Source organism: Onychostoma macrolepis, chromosome 04, assembly GCF_012432095.1.
Source record: "Onychostoma macrolepis isolate SWU-2019 chromosome 04, ASM1243209v1, whole genome shotgun sequence".
Classification (NCBI taxonomy): Eukaryota; Metazoa; Chordata; class Actinopteri; order Cypriniformes; family Cyprinidae; genus Onychostoma; species Onychostoma macrolepis.
The window spans coordinates 24285697-24312953 of record NC_081158.1 but is presented as its reverse complement, the minus strand read 5'-3'; the positions used below and the strand labels follow the sequence as shown (position 1 = coordinate 24312953).

Here is a 27257-nt window from a genome sequence, read left to right as displayed (position 1 = left end):
TCTTGCCGTTGCCGCCGTTGCTTTTCACTGAGCAAATCCTGACTGTGATGGTGTTGTTACAGGCCTGCTGTCTGTGGAACAAAAATGATGGAGTGAACGCCATTGTCACAACTCAAAGCAGCAGCAAATCAGTCTCTGACAATGTCAGTGTTCAGTTAAGCACTGTCGACAATGGGAAGCTGCCTGTGTGGTCCACACAAAATGACTTTGTGGGGTCTCTGTTGATAGAATTACTGTTGTTATTACTAGTTCAGTCAATTCATAAAGTTTTACTCGCTTTAAACTGTACAGTATATCCGAAGCATTATGAACACAATATATGTAGACCAACTGACTTGGCCTGGTGTTTTCATTTCTATGACATTATCAGACTAGCTTTTTTTCTCTATCGTCTTATTCACTATAAAAAGGATTCTTTAGAGCTGTAAATAAAACAAAGATTATTGAGTACATTTTACAAGAAAAGTCTGTTTCAGACATTCAAATTTAAAACAATTTCACGTGTAATTCAATACCTGATGTTTCTTTGTAATTATTTGTGAAATTTAAAAGCAGTTTCCGAGCTAAAATAGTTTAAAAGGAATTTGTTTTCAGTGATTTACTTTTTTGACTCAGAAATTCAAAAATAAATACAAAGAAATGACAAGTAGCCTAAACAAATTACTACATATTACACATAACATTTTGAATTAGACTGAAATAGTATTTTCTTGTAAAATATACTTTTAAAAGTTTGCACTTACACACACACACACACACACACACACACTTGACTTCTATTGTTTTTATACTGAGCATATGATATTTTCTATCCCCAAAATCCTCACAGAAACCTTTTTGGCAATATTATATTTTCATTAAGACATCATTTTGTATGCTAATTCAGTCATTTTCCTTCATGTAGGTGATTTCAGGTTTAACTGTTTTACTCGAGGGGATATTTGGTTCACACCAAGATGCCAAAATCTGACCCAGACACACTAGAATATTACAAATTACAAATGCCATTTTCTCTCGACACGCCACATGCAAATTCACAATCGCATTCATGATTGCACACCAGGAATCATGTGTTTGACCTTTAGTTCCTAATGTTGCTAATAACATTACCTTTGGGGTCAGAGGTCATCAGAGACGGGTCTAGGGAGTGTCAGCAATGTCGTGCAGTGGGTCGTTAATTATGATCATGCATGCTTCCCATCAGCATCTTACTAAGGCTCAATTTCAAAACATTTGGTTTTTTGCTGTTTGTGTATTTTTAACTCCAGAGAAGCCTGAACTCGTTTGTATTGCTGTCTGTAAAGGGCAAGCTTTTTATTTGTTGATGATGAATCTTTCTGTCTTATATCAGCGTACCTTTCATATTCAAATAGGTAGGGTAAAATTGGATGATAAAGAATGCTATAAACGTGACTTTATTTGAAAGCAGACTATATTGTTATAAATCTAATAATGTAACGGACGTCGCATGTGTCTCTGCGCCACAAAAAATGTCCAACAGATGGCAGCAGTGTGCTGTCCATGGTTTAAATTGAAAAAGGGCCTCTTAAAGCATACATGAAATGATGAAAATGCTATGTGGAATATGACTTTTAACTACAGTAACTGCAAGATCTGCAATTCCTTATGTCCTATTAGTTATGTTAAAACGAGCAGCTGGATGGCAGTAGAACTGAGGTGAGTTTCTTCTATATAATCACAACAGAGCAAAAATAAAATTAATATTTGTATTTTAATGTAAAACATATAAGCAGTTGACATAATAGTGTTCTGCAGTGTTTAGTACAGATTATATCTTGTTTGTATGCAGTTTTTAAGACCTCGTAAAATTGAGAAAATACATGCAATATTTGTAATTTAAAAAGTTAATTTGTTAAGCCACAGGACCATTTAAGTGAAAATAAAAAACTAAAATTGTGTAAAAATAAATTATACATGTAATTAAATATGAATATATTTGACAATAATACACATTATGATATAAAATATCAGTCCTGTTTCATTTGTCAATTCTTTTTTTTTATTATTTTGGAGGTAATTAAAACACTATCCAAGCTTTTAGAATCATGGGGTAAACACATTTTGAATATCTGTATTTACATAAATACATTTCATAATTGAAATAATAAATCAAACTGTTTTTAATAATTTCTGCATTTAATTAAATGGTTGTGAATTGCAAATAAACAGTGAGATAATATTTCCATCATACGTTATCATTCATACAACATTTTATCTGTAATTCAGATAATAGGCTTTCCTAGTCTCATGGAAAATATCATTTAAGATATTTGTTCATAATAATATATAATTAGGCCATATTAAAGGGACATGTTTACATTTTCCTCCCTCCATGTATTTAACACATTAAATGAAGAATGAAGTCATTCTTTAAGCGATGAAACAGTTGTATTATTACAGCAGTGTGTTTAGTCTCTGTAGGTGAAAGTGACGGAGCTTTTCGGAGGTGTTACAGTACGGCTTGTGTGCTTTGCGAGTCAGTGGGACAATAGGTCATCTGTGCCCCGCAAAAGAGGGCGGAGACGCCATCGCCAGGGAGACTAAAGCTTCTCACCTGATTGGCTGAATTGGGGTTTTGAATCGTTTACTTTGGACCGACTCTGTTTGTAGGATTTTGTTCTCAATTAAATGTGGAATGCAGAGTTTTTCAGGGTGCCTGTGTGTATATGTGCCTTTTCTTTTTATTCATAAGCAAATATAAAGGTCCCTTTAGAGGGGTCTGCGGAGTGAGCGAGAGCGATATCACCTAATCCGAAGTCTTTTAACAGTCTTTTTAGCGATCTGATTTAACTCCAGGGATGTCAAAGTGTTTCTGCTATAGGCGCAAATACACAAGAGCCACTTTAGCACTCTTTAAACCTTTTTTGTTGTTGTTTTCCGGCTTAGAACACACTTTAAAAATGCAGGAAAGTCTATTCCTGTATTACTGAAGTAGAGTTTTTTGGTTTGAACGTAAAAAAGGCGCATTTAACGCAAGGGACATAAAAGCTTTAATGAACCTACATTAGAACAAACACTCTTCGACAACTTTGAAATGTGTCTCTCCAGCCTTCATACGCAAGGAAAACATAAAAGGCTGACCAATCTTAGACGACACAAAGAGGAGCTTTATTCTGAGCATGAAAATCAGGCTGATCTAAAATAATTAATATGTCCTTGAGAAAAACAAAGGGCCCTCACAAAGCGAGAGACGGAGCTATAGAGATAGGAAAGATGGCTGATAATTGTTTTCAAGTCTTAGGCTATCTGTAAATGAGTTTGTTGTGCTGAAAACACTGTGTTTCCTGTCTTTTATACAGCTCCCAGTTTTTTTTTTTCTTTCTATTCCTTGCCTTTGTTTCTTGTCATCCCAGCTCTCATATTTACTGTCTCCCTGGCTTTCATGGAGCTCCCGCTGCAAATTCTTTTGTGTACCAGGCTTTTAACATCTTTGCCCGGCTATTTATTTCTCCTCTCTGCTTTCACCCCAGACTTTGAATCTGTGCAACAGAAGACATTTTACCTCAGCTTTTATTGGTAATTAGGCGATGTCCTCTCTCACCCCCGTGACCCCTGTGAGATGCATCAGGATCACAGAGTAAACAAGCACAGAAGGGCCTCATGCTGCACGCACAGAGATGGTTTGCGCTCAGTGTTTATTTCTTTCTTTCAATGTCTCAGTGCAAATATTCTGAAACAATTTGCAGTAACTGCTGTAACATTTGCTCAAAGGGAATGTTTCCATATCAAATGCTTTTTCATTAAGATCAATATATTTTTTTAGCTATAAAATGTATATATTTATATGATTACTATATTAATTATATATGTACTTTATACTGTAAATATGACAGGATTTATGTTTCACATTACCTTTATGCTTAAATGGTTGGGATTAGCTTGTAAATAAAAATGAAATACGAATTAGTTTGAATTACGTATTATTATACAGATAAATATGAAGATAAGTACTTACAGATAAGTATGAATCTATTTGCAAAACTACTATTTTTTTATAATTACTTTATAACATATTTATAGGACAGAAGGAAAGGCAAGTGTCCAGCATATGTGCAGTCCTTCAGTGGATCACAAATTAAGAGTTCATTTGCAAAAACAGATACATTTTCAAAAATCATGTTTTTCATTGTGCATTTCAATTAATCTCAATCAAGCTGCAGTTGGGTTATTTTGATTAGGTAAAAAATGACAAAAAAATACTAACACAATAAAACACAATAAAAAAAATGGAGTTATCTGTTTTTGCAAATAAACTCATAATAATAATAATAATAATAAAGATTTTTGAAATCTTTATCACATTTGAATTCAACACACTTTCATTTGTTGTTTTTTTTCTTATTATTGTCATTGACTTTACTATTATTTTTGGGAAATTATTTAAAAAAATAAGTTTGAACTTCATTCATAAAGATCAAAAACTCAGTCATTGCAATAAAAGATTAAATAAAGAGTAACAAAGCTCCATTAGACCAACAAGCCTTTTTTTGGAAATATAATGCAGTTTGCATCTCTGCAGAGCCGAAAATAAGTGCTCGCAGCAGTAATGTGGTGTGAAAAGATGGCCAAGCGGTCAAAAGAAAACAGGTGACTGCTTGATAACCTTCCATGAGCGACTGGCACATTTCATTTTAAAAATAACTGAGGTTGTTTTGCGGTCAACATTTCAATTGAATCCGAGGCGTCATCTCACGATTCTCAAACACGGAGTCTGGGACGTGTTGCAAATAATTTACAAAATGTTTCAGTGATCCAGGGTTCACCATTAGTCTCGGTAAGGTCATGTGAGCTCTCATGTGGCCGGTCTTTCGGGTCCCCACACCCACAATACACTCAAATTTTCCACAAAGTGGGCTCAGGGGAACGAGGTTTCCCTAGACGCATCTCCAAACTTCAGTCATTCTGTCAGATGAATGCTGGTTATACATAGCCCTATTTGCATTGCAAGTTTCATTAAATCCCGGAGTGTCATTACAGTTCATATTCTTAATTATACCGCAAATTTCCCTCAGGGAACTTTGTGGAGGCCACTTCTCCCCACGATCTGTCCATATGGTGTTTAATTAAAAGTTTTCTTAAAGAGTAAATTGCATTCAATTCAATTAAAACTGTAATGTCATAGCCAAATAATGGGCTCAGCCAGTGCGAAGGAAAAAGGAATATCATTTCGCAATATTTGCAGCAAAAAAGTGCAGATCTTGTTTTTTTCCCTTCTCTTTCTTAAAAAAAAAAAAGAAAAAGAAAAGAAAAAAATCCCGGAACAAAATATGCAAGAGGCAAATATCACTAAAAACCTCCTACATGTTATCAGGCCTCAGGCACTGCACATTAACATTGCTGGAGCTATTTCTAGATTCCACTCTTGGATTTCATACCATGACAAATGAAGCGTTGGAGTTTGGAATTCCTATTTATCTGCAGCGAACAGAGGCACCTCTTTGGGGGAGAAGAATGGAGGGTTTAAGAGCGAGAGACAAAAAAAAATCCATTTTGCAGGATAAATAAAAAAATAAATAAATAGATGGCGTTGTGTTTTGGAAGGTAAACCACCGTGATTGCGTCTGGTGAGAGGGCGGCACGGTGCCGGTGTCAAAACATTTCTATCGGGCCAGCAATGCCAGACTGTTCTCTATGCAGACTTTAATAATGTGAGGGCAGATACAGTCCTGAGGGCAGAGTGGGTGACCACAGAACATCTTTAAACGGGGGGAATTACAGATTGTTAAGAACACGCGGCTCCCAACAACCATCTGCTGGGACTGAGGTGTCTTCTTTATTTAATTCGTCAAAACCTCTAAATCGTCATGGAAAGTAGAAGATAAGTTCTGTCTCCCTCCTCCTCTCTGCCGTTCTCACATTTCTGAACAGTGGAGGCCCCTGAAGCATAAACAAAGCCCAGTGTATTTCCTCTGTGAGTGGAGGGAAATGGACTGCAGACGGTTGGCTCCGTGTGGCCCCGTACTGATGGATAGTGTTTACCCCCCTACCCACACGACACACGCAGGTCAGGGCCACAGACACACTCTCACACACGAACTGTTACCCCATCTCTTCCAGATCAATGGATTCAAGAGTTACCAGGATCATGTGACCCACTGTATGAACGTTAAGTGGTCTACATTGACGTCAGCATGCTGTTCCGGGCAAGTTATCTCAAGCCAATAAAACACATGCTCAGAAATATAATATTAGTGAAAAAAAATAAAAAAATAAAAATAATTTTATTGTTTAAAGGAACCCTGCTGAAAAAAAACAATAGAACCCTGCCCAAAACACAATAGAAAATGTAATGGTTATAATGGGAATTGTATTGGTTTTAATGGAAACTATAATGGTGTCTATTGGTGTGTGATGGATTCTATTGGTGGGATGTTAAATCCTATTGGAAAAATGCCCAAAACACACTACAAAAAGGAATTTTGTAATGGTTTTACTGGAAAAAAGCTAATGGTTTATAATGGTATTTTAATGGAAACCATTAGAATTTCTGTGATGGTTTCTATTGGGCTTATATTGTTTTTTGTTTTTTTTGCCGGGAACACTCCACTATATTTGAAAATAGGCTCATTTTCCAACTCCCCAAGAGTTAAACAGTTGAGTTTTACCGTTTTCGAATCCATTCAGCCGATCTCCGGATCTGGCAGTAGCACTTTTAGCGTAGCTTAGCATAGATCATTGAATCTGATTAGACCGTTAGCATCTCGCTCAAAAATGACCAAAGATTTTCGATATTTTTCCTATTTAAAACTTGACTCTTCTGTAGTTACATCGTGTACTAAGACTGATGGAAAATGAAAAGTTACTCTCATTCCGGCGTAATAATCAAGGGACTTTGCTGCCGTACCATGGGTGCAGCAGGCGCAGTGATATTACGCTCCATGGTTGCAAGGCACGCTCCCTGTGCAAGCAGCGCTGCATAATATCATTGTGTAATATCATTACGTTTTGCTGCTTGATATTGAAAATTGGTGTGTCTTACCGTATTATTTTAAATTGTTATATTAATTATGAACACACTGGTTTGTAGTGCAAACAGTTTTACCGTTTACTGCACGTTGTTATTCTTCTCATTATTTACCTATAGCGGCTAATGACCCGGAAGTCTCACCCATAGGTTTACTTCTGCGTTGAAGAAAAAGGTGTATAGTTCCTAGCCATATCAGCCTAGAAAATCGCAACTTTTAATTTTCCGTCAGTCTTAGTGCATGATGTAATTACAGAAGAGTCAAGTTTTAAATAGGAAAAATATCGAAACTCTTTGCTCATTTTTGAGCGAGATGTTAACGGTCTAATCAGATTCAACGATCTATGCTAAGCTACACTAAAAGTGCTACCGCCAGACCCGGAGATCAGCTGAATGGATTTGAAAACGGTAAAACTCAACTGTTTAACTCTTGGGGAGTTGGATAATGAGCCTATTTTCAAAAATAGAGGAGTGTTCCTTTAAGATAATGCAACATTTTAGCATTATGAATTGCACTTTCTATATCACTATAGCATTCTGAGAGAAAAGTTGAATTGAAAACAAATTTTATAATACAGCATTTGGTTTGTCCCTCTTTTACTTTAATGACAGCAGTAATTGTGTGAAACCTGATGATGATGTTCTTCAGCATGATTTGAAATGATCCAAAGAACAACATCTTTATACATATATGACATATACATGATCAGTGTCATGAATGTGCTTATTTCATTAGTAACCTAGAATTTTTTCAGAATCTGAAGTATTTCTTACTCATTTGATTTGTTTAACATTTTTTTACAATCCTAAAACTTTCTTTGTGTTATCAGATTTTAAATTTCATATTATCAATGTGGCCTCAGACTTCTGAAAACCACTGAATAATATTAAAAATATAATGTGCTCATATTAACAAATGATTTATTATTGATTTTATTAATTATATTTATATATTTACTTGCAGCAAATGAACACCTTCACCACAGCACTAGTGGTGGATTAACCCAGCTGCTTGGTGGTTCAGACCTTAGTTTAGTTAACGCAGCAATGTTTTACTCCATCCATAAATCTCATCATGAATATACTGTACAAATAAAGTAAAAGGCACAGGGGTGGTTAGTGTTTTCATTTGTGGGTCTTACCTGGGCCTGTTGTGTGATAGAACTCCATCCTTGCAGAATTCCGTCCAGATGATCATGCAGTATGGCACATAGTCCCCTCTGACCTCATTCTGCAATTTCAAAATGGGACACATTACCCTTTGGTTTCAAAAAGCCAGTGCTTCTTAACCTTTTTTGACTCCAAGGCCCCTCACTGTCCACAACAAAGTTTGAAGCTCCCATGACTTTTCCAGTTGTTTATGATTTACTGGACGCATGCTAAAATATTTTAGATATCAGAATAACTAAAAATGTATATTAATAAATTTTATAAAAATGCCAAGATTGTAATAATGTACATGACTTTACCAGGTCTTTTTAAAATTAGGCTTCCTCATATATCCAGGCGGTAAAAAAAAAAAAAAAAAAACAGTTGTTGAGGGGGTGAATCAAATAATGAATATCTTGATTTTAAGTGGTCTTAGCACATTTTAATAGGTTTTTTTTCTCTCTCAAATCATTTATAGTCATCTTGAGGCCTTATTGGAAGTTTGTCCACTCATTTAAACTATCTTCATGATGTATTTCACTGAAATTTTTTTCCTCAAAATTGTCAAGTTCTCACAATGTTATTGTAAGTACTATAATTTATTAATTACAAAATTTGTTGGCTATAAACTATTTTTAAATGTTACTGTCTACATTTCTGATTTTTCAAGAATTTCGTTTCATAATTTTCTATAGTCTGCATTTGTGCTTATAATATGCTGTTTCATGGTGGACTCTATTAAATAGTGACAACATACCCCACTATTGCCTAATGCCTATATGTAGAAACTAATTGAGAAATATTCCCTTATGTAATTTATGTTCTGATTTGACTGAACGTTTATTTCATACTCCATTACAGTGTTCACCTGACACATTCATATTTATTGCATTCATTTTTAGCTGTCCTGTTTTTGCTTCAACTAGACTGAATTTAAGGTTCTTATCTCGACTCCTCTCTGTTTGTTCGTATCAAGTCCGCGGCACTAAGCTAAACCAAGGCAGCCAAAGGCTCTCGAGGTCCCAACATGTCACCGAACTTCTCATCTCCATGTATTTAGCGAGCGCGGTCCACCCTTGAACTCCTCCGAAACTCGGAGAGGGACACATTCTTCACTTTTAATTGAGTGTCAAGAGTGGTCCACAGATTAACTCGGCTCCCATCACGCAGATAAAGCAATGCTTCATTATTTGTTATTGGTATTTACGGAGTGTCATCGCTCCCCACTGGTTGAAGGGATTAGAGTCCGAGAGCTAGCGGCTTAGCGCGACGCTGAGAAGAACCCGTCCCAAAAACCGATGCGGAAGAACTCCACGTCCACCCCTCGCAAAAACAATCACAGAGATTCTCCACCCCGATGACATCCCTTTCAACAGCCTCTTAAGGAAAGAAAGTTGGGGAAAGTGTGAGGTTCAGAGCGCGCATCAAATGAAGCCGAAGGGAAGATTAATATAATGAGGGAACTGAAGAGAAGTTGAGCAACGGTGAGAGCAGTTTCATGACAGTAATGGAAAGACATTATCATTGTAGGAAAGCAGTTTCCGTGAAAACAGGGTTTAAAAAAAAAAAAGTAAAAATAGTAATAAAGAGACCTTAATGAACGAATTAATTTATGAATGAATGAATCCAGATTTTCTCAGATTTGGACCCCACGCCACGGTATAAAATCTTTTGATTCTGATAGGAATTAATGTATAAATCAATAAACAGTCAAAAAACAAACATACTAACTATCAGCCTAATAATCGATTCAGATTTGTTTTCTATTAGCCTGCTCTATAAATTTCTCTATCCCCAACACCCAGAAGAATGCAGCCTAAACAAAGATTCAAATTTGAAAGAATTGGACACTGAGAAACTAATGATTTCCACTGATCTGAATATTGTCCTTTTCAATGTCTATGGGGGCCCTACAATTAAAATTGCTCTCTTTTCTGTTTTGTATATATAGCCTATATGAGGCATAAGCTATTTTTGCAGTCTTCCACTTGTTTCTCTCATGCAGATTTTCTCAGGTGTTTTTACGCACTTCTAAATTAACGGCAGTGCTCTCAAAACAAAATACACCTGAATCTGACCCACATCAAAAGAAATGTGTTATGTGAAAAGAATGTACTTCATTATACAGTGAAACTGAACTGTTTAGGGAAATTACGAGTCAGTTTCAGTTGCTATGTTAATTGTTTTGACAGCACTGACCTTAGTTTGGAGATTTGGACACTTAACATGCATGAAATGTCATTGAATTAAAAACATTACAAATAAAAGAAAAAAAAAACACAAGTGGAATCTGCAAAGAACTGATGCTAGAGCTTTACTCTATTCACTTAATTGCAGATTTTGGCAAGTTTGCCCCCCAACGTTAAAATAATCTTGCGTATCAACAGTATATCTATTATTTCCTAACAAATTTCTTTTGCAAATGTTTCACTTTCTTTACAATTAACTTGGTTTTATATTTAGTGTCTAAATACGTTCAGGCCACTGTCAAATCAATTACGAAGTAAAACGGTAATTCTTGAGCTGTTTTGCCATCATGCACAGTTCTGTCACACACTCCAAAGTGACTCTGTGCCCTATCACTTCCCTCCATTGACACATCTTCCCTTGTTTTCCTGTACATTGGTATTTTTATCTCTCCACTCGGTCCTACAGTCTCCGTTCGAGTCTTCCCGTCACCCTCACTCCATCTTTCCCTCGACGTTTCAGCTTTTTTCCTCCCTCGGCTTCTCTGTACTGCCAGTTTTGCTGACAGACAGCCATGTTCCAATGGCATCTGCCTGCTGCTCTACAGCTTGTGTGTGTGATCAGCTGTCTCCAGCTTCTCAACTCTTCATCTCCTCTTCTTAGCGGGCCTCTTCTGAGCGCGTGCAGCTTGCGTGCCAGCTTCCAGCCTCCGTTAACTCCTATACCATCTTATGTACTGCCAAAGCAGATTGTGTTTGGAGGGCAAGCAATTAAGGGGTAGAAAAAAACTGTAATGTAATTTTGGCTGCAATATTTACAGAAATGGTAAAGCTTAAGCGCAGAAACATGACAAAGTCAACACCGTGGAGAATAATGATTTAGAGCCCAGATTTAGAGGGAAGGGAGGCTGGCACATTCCTAATTACACAAGGCCAAATGTCAAGCCTGCTTGCTGTCAACGCGTTTCGTTACCGTTTTTTCTCCCGCCGCTTTTTTCAAGCAATTTCAGCCATGTTTTATGAATCTCATTATAAGTCATTAAACTCCACTACACATTTCATGGGCTCCTCTCTTCGAGGCCTGTGCGAGAAGGAGTTTTTTTCTTCTTCGACGGGTGCCTGCGAGCGCCCGTGTCCATTTAATGGAATGAGGAAGGGCGAGAAATGACCACCATTAATTCACCTCTGCTCAGGGGCACCGAGGCAGCAAACAGCGGTAAATGAATTAAGACACTCCACAACAAGACGTTTAGCCTGGAAGACGTGAAATTTCTCACAGTAATATCGCACTCAGAGCGTAATTCAGTGTGTAATATCATCAAGCCCTCATGCTCTCCTCTCGGGAACGATCACCTGGGACCTCGATTACTGAGAGATAATTAAATAAACCTGTGGGGCTTTTTTTCTGTTGTAAGAGCTAAAACATTCCGCTTTGGTCATACATGCGCTTTCGCTCTCTCCACTGAAAGAATCTTCTTCTCTGGTGTGTGCTCTGCTTTTTTCCCTCTCTGGATTAGAGTTTGTAGGGAATTAGTTTGCATAGCCAGACATTTGACTACCAGCATTAAGTCTAAGGTCAAGAACCGCTCACTCAGATAGCAAATGATCATCTGATTGACACATAAAGCAACCAACCAAAGTTTGTTTTGTTTTTACATTCCATTTTAAAATGGGTTTATTTGAAAAGGTCTAGCTATCTATCCACACATGTATACAAACATAATAAAATCAAATTAAATAAAATAGACTAGTGAGGAAAATGAATTCAAATAATGGTACAGCAGTCTTATACAGTATATAGAGTTTATATTGAACACACACACACACACACACACACACACACACACACACAAGCACACACTATTAATAACATTAGTATTAATACTATTATAAAATAATCCAAATATAATATAAAATATATACAAAATAAAATAAACTGATGAGATTTAAAAAAAAATTTTTTTTTAATAATGGCACAGCAGCCTTTGCTAGCAAATGAACAGAATAAAAATAAAAATACAGGTAAACATTTAATAATTATTAAATATATTATATTTTATATTACTATTTAAGGATACATACAGTGGGGCAAAAAAGTATTTAGTCAGCCACCAATTGTGCAAGTTCTCCCACTTAAAAAGATGAGAGAGGCCTGTAATTGTCATCATAGGTATACCTCAACTATGAGAGACAAAATGAGAAAAAAATCCAGAAAATCACATTGTAGGATTTTTAAAGAATTAATTGGTAAATTCCTCGGTAAAATAAGTATTTGGTCACCTACAAACAAGCAAGATTTCTGGCTCTCACAGACCTGTAACTTCTTCTTTAAGAGGCTCCTCTGTCCTCCACTCGTTACCTGTATTAATGGCATCTGTTTGAACTTGTTATCAGTATAAAAGACACCTGTCCACAACCTCAAACAGTCCAACTCCAAACTCCACCATGGCCAAGACCAAAGAGCTGTCAAAGGACACCAGAAACAAAATTGTAGACCTGCACCAGGCTGGGAAGACTGAATCTGCAATAGGTAAGCAGCTTGGTGTGAAGAAATCAACTGTGGGAGCAATTATTAGAAAATGGAAGACATACAAGACCACTGATAATCTCCCTCGATCTGGGGCTCCACGCAAGATCTCACCCCGTGGGGTCAAAATGATCACAAGAACTGTGAGCAAAAATCCCAGAACCACACGGGGGGGACCTAGTGAATGACCTGCAGAGAGCTGGGACCAAAGTAACAAAGGCTACCATCAGTAACACACTGCGCCGCCAGGGACTCAAATCCTGCAGTGTCCCCCTGCTTAAGCCAGTACACGTCCGGGCCCATCTGAAGTTTGCTAGAGAGCATTTGGATGATCCAGAAGAGGACTGGGAGAATGTCATATGGTCAGATGAAACCAAAATAGAACTTTTTGGCAAAAACTCAACTTGCCGTGTTTGGAGGAGAAAGAATGCTGAGTTGCATCCAAAGAACACCATACCTACTGTGAAGCATGGGGGCGGAAACAACATGCTTTGGGGCTGTTTTTCTGCAAAGGGACCAGGACGACTGATCCGTGTAAACGAAAGAATGAATGGGGCCATGTATCGTGAGATTTTGAGTGAAAACCTCCTTCCATCAGCAAGGGCATTGAAGATGAAACGTGGCTGGGTCTTTCAGCATGACAATGATCCCAAACACACCGCCTGGCAACGAAGGAGTGGCTTCGTAAGAAGCATTTCAAGGTCCTGGAGTGGCCTAGCCAGTCTCCAGATCTCAACCCCATCGAAAATCTTTGGAGGGAGTTGAAAGTCCGTGTTGCCCAGCGACAGCCCCAAAACATTACTGCTCTAGAGGAGATCTGCATGGAGGAATGGGCCAAAATACCAGCAACAGTGTGTGAAAACCTTGTGAAGACTTACAGAAAACGTTTGACCTGTCATTGCCAACAAAGGGTATATAACAAAGTATTGAGATGAAATTTTGTTATTGACCAAATACTTTTTTTCCACCATAATTTGCAAATAAATTCTTTAAAAATCCTACAATGTGATTTTCTGGATTTTTTTCTCATTTTGTCTCTCATAGTTGAGGTATACCTATGATGAAAATTACAGGCCTCTCATCTTTTTAAGTGGGAGAACTTGCACAATTGGTGGCTGACTAAATACTTTTTTGCCCCACTGTAAGGATATTTAAGGATAAATATAATACAAATATAATTATATAAATACATATACTACTACTAAAAAATATAATATATTTAACATTTTAAAACTTTAACAGAATTGTATATATTTTTAATATATTTCATAGAATTTCTGCTATTAGAATATGGCCTATTTCAAATATAACAACTACATGCATAATAAAATAAAGTCTTTTAAAAAGACTTATGATTAATGAATAAAGACTAGTGATTTCACATGTTCTACTCAAAAACAAACAAAAGAAAAACGGAATATACAGTTGTGCTAGTTGATAGTTTTTAAAAAAACTTTGATGCCGCTAACCTTGCAAACTTTGCCAATTCTTCCTCAAAACTATTTATTGTATCAGCCTGAACCTTTAGAATATTTTGTTTCAGGTGGACTAATACCACTTGTGTGCTTCTGCTCCTTGAAGTAACACAAGACCGGCCAATTTAAACAAAACTGGCGATTTCATCTCTGGGGATGAGCAGCATCCATCAGGCAGTCAGTTGTCTGACTGTGGTCTCAGACTAGTAGGGAAAAAGCCCTCATGTTCTGTGCTTAAGTGTGTGAGGATATGACAGTTTGTGCGTTTGCACTGCACGTATGTTGAGTGTGTGTGTGTGACTAGGCCGTGCGGGGGCCTGTGCTTTGGCAGTGGCTGGGTGTTAGCAGCGCTGCAGATGGTGAGCGCTCAGCACTGAAGGTGAGAGGAGTGAAAGTGAGTGTATATGTCTGTATGTGTGTGTGAGAGAGAGAGAAAGGTTGGCGAGGTGCACATTGCCAGAGAGAGCAAGGAGGCGTCGGCGGCGCGTGATATTGATGCCGCGCTGTCACCTCGAACCCCGCCGGCACCCTGTGACTTGGCGAGGGGAAAACCAGGCCTGCGTGGGCGCGAGACGCAAAGATCCACTCTGTTTGCGTGTGTGCGCGTGCACGCGTGAGCGAGTGTCAAAGTCACTTTTCACCTGTCTCCTGTGTGAGATTTGCCCCAAAAGGGGGAAAAAACTCTAAAAACAACGCCTTTTATCTAAGTATTGAGCCTTTGCCCGGAATCCTATTTCGAGTACCAATTCACTGTATTAACGTCAAGCACATCAACACTGAGCAGAATCAAGAAAAGACACGGTGCGGGATGATCTCATACATGTGGGAACCTTGTCTGTTTGATACAGAGCAATTCACCGATCATTTGCCTGTCAAAAATGAAGTTTGTCCAGAAGTCGAGATGAAAGATGTTAACAAGTGTAATTTAACCTTACAGCTGGAGTCAGTCGATGGCCTCACCAGGGTGACCGGGCTGCAGGACGGTAAGCACTGTGGGTAACTTGAAACAGAGACCCGAAGAGATCGCAGGTACGTGTGATCTCAACTGAGAGTGGATTGAAGTTGACTAGCCACCATGCTGCGTGACCTTGAACGCTTGCTTATGCATAATGTTTTTAGTCTCTCACATAAGAGGAGCTTTATGGGCTACGTGGACCACATTTGAAACAGACCAGAACTAAAAGAGTTTGTAAAATAAGAATGATGGAGGAAAACAGACTTTGGAGATGAATGTCCTTCAAAATAAGAGGCAATGAAATGTAAAACAAGCCTTGAAAGCCAATAATTAGGGGCAAGTGACAATGTTCTCACCTTTTTTCCCCTTACCTGTTTGCATCTCTGACGTGTGTTATTTTACTTTTTGTTTGGAGTTGAAATTGATAGATTATGAGTCATTTCTGATCAAATGTGTGAAATTATTGTGTGACAGTAACTATAAATTGTCACGTCAAAACCTTGTTGTTTGAAGACCCTCAAAAATGCTATTTTTCTACATTCTTGTAACAAAATCAGCTGAATATTGAGTAGAATTTTAAAAATGAACAGAATCATTTATATTTATTTATTTTATTATTATATATTTGGTATTTAAAAGCAATATCATGCATTTTAAAAGACTGATGATTTTATATCTGTAGCAAGCGTATAGGGAACAATATTTGACAGAAACAAATATTGATGCAATACAAAATGAATAAAAACTGCTGATATTCACATTAAAGTACAATATTAAAGAACTATCTTGAGCCAAAATAAGATTATCATAATGCTCTGTCTGTAATTATAATTCAGAAATATTACGTTTTTGTTGAGTGAGCTTATTACGATCTTCTTATTGACCCCTATTGTTCCTAATAAGCCCACTAAGAACACCGTGAACCTCATATTAAAACACTTTAACAAATTCATTGTGCTCAGAACACATGATTTAAATTCAGAAAATTTAGCCACTTACATAGAAAATATAGACACTGAGTAAAATCCACACTTTTAAATATAGGCTAAACGTTTTTTGCATTGTTCCATGAATAATAATTAACATCTACGGAACCTTTCCATTCATCAAAAGGTTCTTTATAGCTGAAAAAAGGATTTTAAGATAAAAGAAAATTCACTAAAAGGTTCTTTGTGTAACTCAGAATGGTTCTTCTGTGGCTTCACTGTGAAAACCCACTTTTGGAACCTTTATTTTTAAAATTGGTCCAGTTTGATCTCAAAATATTTAGGCTGACCAATAAAAAATATTCAAACACTTCAAGTTTGATAAAATGTGAAGCATTTATGCATTTAAGTGCACAGAGTGGACTTATTTGGAACACAGGTGGGCTCAAACAGTAAATATGCACCATATAAACCTCCTTTCCGTTTTTCTTTTTTTCCTATTTATGACAAAACATTACATGTTTGTGTTGAATCTTCAATTTAATGTTCACTTTATGAGACTGCTTACTTAGATTTGCCTGGGCTTATTAGCAGGGTGATGATATCTCACCAAGCACCACTAATAAAATCATCAAAAACGATTCCTGAGAGACCATTGGCTCAGGTGAAGCATGTGGTCTTCTGTCACTCAAGATATGCTCCACCCATTCTTGCACATCTAAGCACTGTGATTGGATAAGAAATGAAAAAAATGTCTCACACACATCTCTCGCTCCAGGTGCAGTGAGGTGCTCTGACAGCCCTTGACACCCGGCTCCACCTCCCTCACGCAGGGATGGACGGTGTGGGGAAACCCCCACAGGGCTCCAGTGAACACACACACACACACACACACACAGGCCCTGCGTGTATGACACTAAGTCAGTCAGTTGGAAACGTCTTCACCTCTTTAACACAGGCTGGCAGGTGAAGCTAAGCTCTCCACTGCTAACCTGCTAGAGAAGCCAGCCTGCCAGCATGGCCCCCAATCAGGACTGTCAGAATAATAACAGGTTTTTTGCTCAAGGGATGCACTCTGTTGCACCCTGATAAACATACACTGAGATCTAGACAGTCTGTGTACACATGCAAAGATGGACATGTGTCTGAGAGGGAGAATAGGGCTCTGTTCCAAAAACCTAATTTCTTCTCTCCAAAACCCTTTACCAATTAACCTTTACCTTGAAAGCTCATATTTACTGATTATAAATGCTCTACATAGATAGCAAACTCCACGCAACACATAAATAGCGCTCTGCACTGGAGACTCGACTCGCAGTTGATTGTAATAGAGTTTGATGTTAGCATGTTGCTAAGTAACGGCTTGATACTCTAATAAGCAATAATCTGTTTTTAATTACACTGGACATTTTTTAATGACGCTTTTTGGAATTGAACAGATCGTGACTCAATTATTAGCGATTAGTTGTTAGTATTAGATGTTAACATGTTGCTAAGCTAATAGAATAATGAAAAAAAATGGTAAAAATCATTAAACAGTAGCTATAAAAAAATGTCAGTACAAAAAAAAATTTCATTTTTATAGTGAACTATTTCAGTGGCAAAATCGTCTGGACTTGCAATGGCTTTCAATAGTTACATTCAAATTGTGAAATCTTGGGTAAAATAATATTTTAATCATACTGACCTTTTTGATGCTTTTGAACAATTGAACAATTAACTTGACCCTCAGTTGATTTCAGTAGAGTTTGATTTTAGTATCTTGTGAAAATAACAGTTTGGTATTCTAATAATCATTAAAAATTAATTAAATAATTAATTAATTAATAAAATAGTTCAAACAAACAGTCAGTTTTTACATGTAGCAAACTAATGTGTTTTCATTTTTTAAATGTAATAAATCTGTATTAATTTTGGATTGCGATTGATTTCAGTAAAGTTTGATGTTAGCATGTTGCTAAGCTAACAACTTCATACTGAGAATAAAAGAATTAAACAAAAATAAAAATGTTATTGCTTCTATTAGTTTGCTATTGGTTTGTTAAAATGTTATATGCTCTTATTGTCATTTTTATTGGTTGATTTCAATAGAATCTAAAAGTTTCTAAAACCTCAGTAGCATAAAAATACATAAACATTTGGTAAAATCATTTACTTTTAATTACACAATATCAACACTTTTGAGACTTTTCAAAAATGACATCTACGTTTACAACCAGCATTTCTCTCACTTCACTAATTTGGAATTGTTTACTTCTACTGCTTCAGAATTTGGTGTAAATAGCATCTTAAAAGTTAGCGTAACATTCCTGAAACAGTAAAGCATGGTACTAGCAATGCAGAGGAATTATATAAATGTATACCATGAATGCAACGTAAGCTCTTTATAAAAGCATTCTCCAAATCCATAAATGTAAGTTAACTTTTGGAACTGCCTTCAGGAACACGTCCATATTGACTCACTCTATGAATCTTAGTGTACACAGTTGTGTGCAAACACTACAAAATGTACAAGTTTAATGCGTCAGACAAACTTTAAACAAATGAACTAAGCTCTGCACGTGAAATTACACTAATGCGAGAGGCATGTAATGAATACAGATATTTCAGCAGCCAGAGACGGAGACAATCATGTGTTGGACGATGCAGAGGAGAGTGGATGCCAAGCACAGGGTACATGCCCCTGAGGTTACAGGCTGCTTGGAGAAGGTGTCAGGTACGCTCCTCTCTCTCTCTCACACACTCATATGCACAGCACACCCGGATAACAAATCACTGCCGGAAGGAGGTCTGTGAAGCTCCTCGGCTTCCCTAATAACATTTAGGAGATGCTTAAGCTGGTAAATTAGCGAATCTGGACCGCAGAGATATTATTTATGCTTGTCTGCGGTGGAGAATAAGGAGGCTTGATGGGTAAATTGTGTTTAATTCTTGGAAGGGGCCGTTTTTCTGCACCACAGCATGATACGAGATTAATCCCTTGACAACCTTTGCGACGCACTTCAAATCTCTCGCAAATGTCAGCAATGCAGATTTGCAGTGGGAGCAATGCAGATGGAGGGAACACAAAGGCAGCCCATCCACACAAATGCAAAACAATCCGGTGTCATATGCATCATGCATGCATACATACATATATCGCCATGCATTGTACTTAGAGATGCAAAAAAGAAGACTTTTGGACCCAACTGTGCATCTTAAATATTCGAAAATTAGAAAGAAATAGGCAAAAAATGAAGACAAAAGAGTCACTAAATTCTGTAATTTCCCTGCAGATGCTGCATGTTTGATTTACATTTACATTTACATTTAGTCATTTTGCAGACACTTTTATCCAAAGCGACTTACAATTTGCTGGTTTCAGATCGAGGACATCTCCATACTATGATTTTGTCTGCATTATTAAGATTCAGACACTTTAATTATGAAGACAAGGGCAAGGGTGAATCTCTGCCCTTGTCAGAAACGGTCTCGAACTGCTTTCCATTTGAAACAGGTTGTCAGCAACATGGAAATAATGTTATCCCGACACGGCGGGGGCGTTTCTTTGCTTACCCCTGTGTCTTTGGCAAAAGGGGATCCCCAGTGCGCAAGGGTCCTCTGCCACCCCTCCCTCGTGTGTATTCAGCCCCGCGAGCTATGGCACACAGGTTGTGTGTGTGTGTGTGTGAGTGAGAGAAAGAGACGCCTCTTGGTCTCAAGTCAAAGCCCAGAGCATCTGGATCACTTTCAGGGGACAGAATCTCCGCATGACCTGCGGAACCAGAGACATTCCAACTGTCAACACACATCCATCCTCTCCCCCCTTTCTCTCCATTAATTCTCTCATTCTCTCTTTCCCCCGCGTATGTTTTTCATCTCGAGCCGCTCCACAGCTGGGAGCTCTAGAGGGGAGCTGAACACAGACAGTAATTAGACTGTAAACACTTCCGGATATCAGAGGACTTTAAAGGGTCGAAAATCAACAAAACTAAGATTCCGAAACAAAAGACCACTGACTTCTGTTTGTTTTCTTTCTTTTCTTTGAAAGAAAGAAAGAAAATCCCATTAGAATGTGAAAGAGTTCAACTCCAACATAAACACGTCCTCAAAACAAAGATGTTCTAATGCTGCATTGTAAACTGAGCGGCGGAAACTTTTTGCAGACATCTGACCACGGCAATCAAAACAAAATGACACGGCGGCTGTTTCCACGGAACAAGTAATATCTGATAATTACTGTTATTTGCAATATTTCAGACACACCAATTATGCTTGTCTAGAGAATTTTAATGTATTTCTACTTTTGAAAGAGCTGTGTATGCGAGACAGAAAGTATTTTTAGAATTAAAAGTAATGGTAAGAGCAATTCTCATTTTAATTTCTTAATGTGTAGTTGACTTTTTTCAACATCAATATTTTAGGTTACAATGTATACACATACATAAAGGGAAAATATTAACAGTTCTTTTAACTTTAAAAACATTTTGAATTCTTTTTTAGCTTATTATTATTATTTTTTATTTTTTTGCAAAAGTTTTAATAGTACAACTATTTTAAAACTATGTTTAGAATAGGTTTACGATGAAGTATACACTAGGATTATTGACTTGAGAAATATGGCTGAAGCTAATAATTATTTTCATGTTAGGGCTGATAAGTAATACATGGCTTATAATAAAAATTCTATACTATTTTGTATAAATAAATAAATAAATGAAAAACACTAAAAGTAAAATGTATATTATAAATCCTACAAGTGAATTTAGGCATTACAACATTATACAGTACAGTAAGCAAAATGGAGATTCATTTTAAAATTTGCTGAAGAGTCAATTTAACTGTTATTAGTGTTTTTAAAGGTGAAAATTAATCTATCACTATGTGATATTTCATGTCGACCACCCCTAATACACATCTAATTTATGTTCTTTTATATATTTCCATTGTATTTTATGGGTTTATGGGACTGAAATCAATAAAAACTGAAATTTCTCAACTTCAAGTGTCTGGTCTCTGCACATCATCCTTTCTTCCATATAAGACCATTCAACATATTTCTCCTTTCCAAATTCTTCAAGTTGATTTCATGTGACCTGTGATCTTTTATCAGAGCTGGAGTCTGGCTCGGCTCCTCGGACACATCTCTCAAATCACACGAATGCTCAGGATTTTCTCATCGGAATCCCATTTCTTGTCAAAACTCAGAAAAATAGCGGGTTTGACTTGTGTTTTTGGCTTCAAAGAGATTTCTTTGAAAACATCATAATCCATAAGCCGAGGAAACATGCAGAAATACTCCATCCATGCGAGGATCTGCTCTCTCTGTCCATCAGCTTAAAAATAAAAAAGACTGTTCTCCTTTTCACGCTTTATTTACCAAATTCTCTTGAGATATCGAATCATATTTGAGACAAAACTAACATTCCCCATGTCTGTGTGTACTGTGGCGAACTCCCAGGCAGTCAGGCGCAGTTTACAGGCCTGTAGTTTGTGGTGAGCAGTGTCCCCTTGCTCTTATTAAAGGACTAACCGCAGGACTAACAGACACCGCAGGATGACCCCACATCTGTTCGTCAGGCCCGCTCTGTGCGAACAACGCTCAGCGCTCGACAATTACACAACCCTGGGATTTATCTGGCCACGGTTAAATCCCCGTCACTCAGAATACTGTGTGTGCTCAATGCACTGTAATCCCCGGACACTGGCGCAAATCCTGTCGATCTCGTGGTCTCTGATGTCTCATCTGACCCTTCTCATCTCACTCTATCCTACTATTCATGGCAAAGGCCACTAATGTGTCCCTCATGCAAATAACATTAGCTGGGCTGTAAAAACACCTACCCTTTCATCCCTGATGGAGTTATTCTCCATGCCAGATGCTCCAACTTTGAAAGAATCAGTCATAATTGAAGCAGAGACATGCAATGGTTTTAGATGTTCAAGCCAACATGAAATCAAAATTGATCCTATTTACTTTCTAATGCATGCTCCTGGATTTATTATGAATACTTCATTGGTGCATGTAGTTCTAGAGAAAAAAAATGCAACTTTGTAATCTTTAATTAAAATGTAGAAATGTACAACTATTTCAGCTGACTTAACTTAGTCCACATAGGCTATTGGATAATGTTAATCAGTTGCCAAATAGGATTCATTGAGCATCATTTTGCATTTGGTCTGGTTACATTCTAGCACCCTTTTCAAAATCATCTAAATCAGTACCGACAGATAAAAAAGTCTTGCCCTTAATTTTTTTTTTCCTCATTCAATGTTCTGTTTCACATTTAAGTACACCATAGGCGTAAAATGGTTTTGAAATGCAATTCACATTGACTTTACAAAAAATAAAAAGGTATTTTTGGTCTGTCAAAGTTAATTAAATTTTTAGCACACTTGAATTTCATTGTATTACAGTTTCATTTTTCTGCTTTCAAAAGACTGGTTGGAAATTCTGAGATTTTTTTATTTTAATTAAAATAAAGTGTTTATATACTGAAAAATAAAAACTTGCATATAGTTTGGTTACAAATCATTTTGAATTAAAAAATGATCTCTGCTGGTTTAAGATGAGATAAACTACTCGAGTAAGATTTGCTTAATTATTTAATATTTTCCAAATAATATTTAAATAATTTGCTTTGGCTTCAGTGCAAAGATAATATAAAAGCTAATTATTTAACTTTAGAAACAACATGCTGTTTTTGACACTACTGATGGATCTTAAAATACATGAAACATGAAAATATATAACTGCCTTTATGTTTCAGGAAAGGGGTTCTTCAAAAAAAAAAAAAAAAAAAAAAGGGTGGATTATCATATTTGGTGGTGGTGGTGGTGGTGGTGGTGGTGGTGGTGGGGTGTCATGGCATCCTAAAAATTTACATTTTAGAGAAGTATCAGGTCTGTGTTCAGAAAATGCACCATTATTAATAATAAGTATTATAAAGCACATGAATCAGGATGCCTTTATTCAATAATACAGCTTTGAGGCTGTAACACTTTCCTTCTGAGCGGGGCCACAGCGCATGAAGAAAAGTGAATATTAAACAAATTTCAGCTACAAAGTCAACAGCTGGCAATAGCGGTCACCGCACTGAGGGCATGAGCAATGCCGCCCCAGAACATGCCAGTGGGGCCTCTCTCATTCTGGCAAATCAAAAACAAATATTTGCCAGAAAAAAAAACTAACTCAAAAGTCTTCGAGCACAGGGCAAATGGTGACCAGGGCAAATTAAAGATGCGCTTCAGTGCACTGTCAGTGAAAGGGCAAAAACAAGTCTGAGAGGGGAAAGGAGGTGCTTTTCTAGAGTGACAATTTCACTTCCTGAAGAGGTCAGCAGTGGGCTTTTGGAAACAAGGGGGCATATGGAGGAACAGGACAGAGCTGCACTGTAACTAAAATTGTCTTAATTGATGGCCTTTCAAAATTAGCTGTGTATTCTGACTAAATAAAACATAAGAATTTATACAAATCAGTTCAGCAGATTTTTTTTTTTTTTTGGCTGAACAGTGTTTAACAGCACTTTAGCTTTCTGTGTAGATTTCATTATTTTGTCTTTATGAGCAAGTCACTGAATCACTCACTTAAACGATTAGTTCGAAACACTAGTTCATTCATGATTCAGGAATGAAGCGCTGCTACTGCAGGTTGCTCGGAGGCGTGTGACGGTTGATTCTGCTTTTTGAACCTAATTTCGCAACGGCAAACGTAAGTTACTCAATATTAGCTTCTTGTTTAATGAAGTTTAAAAGCAATTTTACACGGAAAAAAAAGGGTTGTTGGTCTAACATGGTCGTATTGCACACGAAGCATCGGTCAAATCACAGGTGTGCCAATATTCCGAAAAACGTCTCTTTGCTCGTGTGAAATTGATTAATTATATCGAAAACAGTGCCAATGAATGTCATGGGAATGCTAACTCATATTTCTCCGGGTAGACCTCATTGGTAATTGGTAAAAACCTGAAGATGGTAATTATGAGACACTATAGAGGCTAGATGAATGGCGACAAGCTGAGTAAGTACAACTACATTGTACATTATAGTCATTATTTGTCATACCCTTTTGTTTAATTTCTCAATCAAACAAACAAATAAACAAAACAAAACAAAACAAAACAAAAAAACATTGGAAAGCATATGAAGAACTAAAACTTGATTTGATTTTCTCCTCATCTGTTTCAGTTCTCCTCGTTTGATTCCCCTGTATTCTTAAGCCTTGGTTTTCCCCGTGTCTGATGTCCGGTAATGTCCTGATGTCGCGGCTCCCCCCCAGGCCAGTGCCAGCCCCTCGGAAGCACTATGCTGTGCCTGCGCCTCCCGAGCGCCCTCCAGAGCCCGCTCCTCTTAAGCACCCTCCAGAGCCCGCCTCTCCAGGGCCAGTCCCGTCCAGCCTTCCATCGTCTCCTACGTCTCTGCTGGTCCCGTCCAGCCCCGCGCTTCCAGAGTGCCCCCAAGTGTCCACGCTTCCAGAGTGCCCCCAAGTGTCCCCCCAGACTCCATAGTTTCCCCCTGGAAGTTTTTTTTGGGGGGGGGCCACATGCCATGGCTGCCCGAGACCCCTGACCCGCCATGGCCGCCGACTCCCCTGACCCACCCTGAAGGCCTTCCTAAGCTCCTCTCTGTTCCTGCCCTGCACCGGCCTCCAGGGCGCCCGCCCCCCTCTCCCTGGTAGAACTGTTACGGCGCAGGACGCGCCTACCGGGAGGGGGGTGATCTGTCACGTGTGTCTTGTTCCCCATGCCCATATTTGGTTCTTCCTGTTCCTGTCTTTATTATTAGTTCATTAGTCTCTGTCTGTGTTTGATTTTCTCCTCACCTGTTTCAGTTCTCCTTGTTTGTTTCCCCTGTATTCTTAAGCCTTGGTTTTCACTGTGTCTGATGTCCGGTATTGTTTGTTTTACTCCCGTGCTCTGTTTCCCTGTGTTTGTGCTTCATTAAAGGAAGGTTTGATTATGCTCCTCGACTCCTGCGTTCTCCTTGCTCCAGCGTAGATGTGACACAGTGCTGTTGCAGAATAAATAAATATTTAAGTTAGGTTAAGGTATTGATTATTAATCACTCAAACCCCTTTGTCTTAACCTCTCTACTGAACTGTGGGTCTTGCAAGTCTGCCATGTTCGTCGTTTTTTTTAACATGTTTTACTGGTGTTTGTAGTGCTGAACAGAATCCTCCTCCAAAAGGTAATGGATAGTGAGTAATATTATAACACTATAACAGACCATCCGGGTTTCTTTGGGATACTCATTTCAATACTACAATTTGGGACACACAAATTCTATAAAGCCCTGTTCACACCAAGCACGATAACGAGAAATATATAGTTATAAAAATTGTTCTCAATATTAAAGAATAGCAGAGTCCACACCACAACTATAACGATAAAAGGCACAGATATTGTTGGAATCACTTTCAGAACGATTTTTTTCCAGCTAATGAATGAAACAAACATTGACATCCAATCAGAATCCATCCTGCTGTAATGAGCTCAAGAATTTAAAGTAGCAGACGCGCTGAGAATAAACAGATGATATCGTTTGCTGGTGTGGAAGCTAATACCGTTATCTTTATAGTTATCGTTCTTGGTGTGAACAGGCCTTAATTCTACATCTACTAATTTACTATTTAGGACATATAACATGCGAATTGGGACGCAATACATCTTGTGTCGATATGGTCCATATGTAAATATGCGCTAAACGGATGTGTTTGACCATTGCGCTTACGTCTTTTTGCAGTGTCTTGCACTGTGTTTAACTTTTTAAAAACAAACCCTTTTTCATTCCACTATCCTGCCTGTCAGGCTTTGTTCACACTAATATGCATTGTTGAGCAAAGTCACTTTTAAAAATGCATTACAATATTGCGTTACTCCATAAAAAAGTAACTAATTGCGTTACTTAGTTAATTTTTATGGAAAGTAATGCATTGTTACTTTTGCGTTACTTTTTGTCACCTTGGATGGGCTTGCTTATTTATTTTTAATAACAAAAAAAGTTTTATTTTAGGCGACTGCAGGGGCCCTTTTACATCAAGAGTGAAATTAATAAGCCTCAGGCTGAAGAAAATGCCTCGGCACTTACTCCCAATTTCACTCAACACGGGGACAGGAACAGTGTCAGTAAATAAATAGGAAAACAAAGTAACTTAAGTTACTTATTTGAAAAAGTAATTTAGATATTTTCTTGTTTATTTTAAAGTAATGCGTTACTTTACTAGTTACTTGAAAAAACTTGATTACGTAACTGCTAGTATTTTTTTCTTTCTGTTTTGGCTTTCTGTTCACACTGAGAGTGCGTTTTTGTCAAGGAAAACAGAGCTTATTGAAAACGCTCTCCAAAGTGGATAAATGTGAAAACGCCATCTTAGCATTGTAGTGAGGACTGTTAATATGCTTTTGAAAACGATGATGCATGTTTAGTCATCATGTGACGCACATTGTACCAATAGATATCTATGTTTACCGGTATTGTGCCTACTTTCACACTGTTGCTATAGATGTTACTTTGTACAGTCTTCATATTACAGTTTTGCAAAGATGACAGGAAATTTACTCACCATTGCTGTCCTGCATGCGCAGTTGCATTTTAGATCAAACATATATAATAGTGAGTGAGTGTGACCTGGACGCCAATGAATTGTGAGATATTTTCGTAAATAAAATGATCCTGCCAGAAGAATAGCATGAAATCTGTTCCACCTGTATCATCACAATGAGCGAGTTTTACACATGCACACTAAGGCAAATTTAACGTTTTCCAATGTTTCAGTGTGAATGAGAAACTTTTGGAATACACTTGAAAAAGCTAGTGTGGACGGAGAGCATTTTAAAACAAAAATTCCACTTTCAAATGTATCCGGATTAATGTAGACGTAGCCTTGCATTTTTAATTTCTCTGCTTTTCTTTCTTGTCTTTGTTGTCTTTCTTAGTAAGCATGTGGTAGACGGACAACAGACTGTTGCACTCATGTCTCGCACTTGAAACACCATATTAAAAGTGCTGCACTCAAGTTAAAAGTAGTTCAACTTTAAAAATGTATCTCTATACCTAGGTTTTGTCATTGCACTGCC

At 37.6% G+C, this 27257-nt stretch overlaps 1 long non-coding RNA gene across 1 annotated transcript in view; it reads right to left on the bottom strand.

Annotated features, from left to right (window-relative positions):
* Positions 1 to 27257, bottom strand: part of LOC131538944 (uncharacterized) — a 43519-nt gene that overhangs the window by 11021 nt on the left and 5241 nt on the right. Inside the window, exons 2-3 of the long non-coding RNA XR_009270755.1 lie at positions 25004 to 25191; positions 8128 to 8216 (exon numbers count right to left, since the gene is read on the bottom strand). This is a non-coding gene — a long non-coding RNA (uncharacterized LOC131538944). The remainder of the gene's footprint in view (positions 1 to 8127; positions 8217 to 25003; positions 25192 to 27257) is intronic.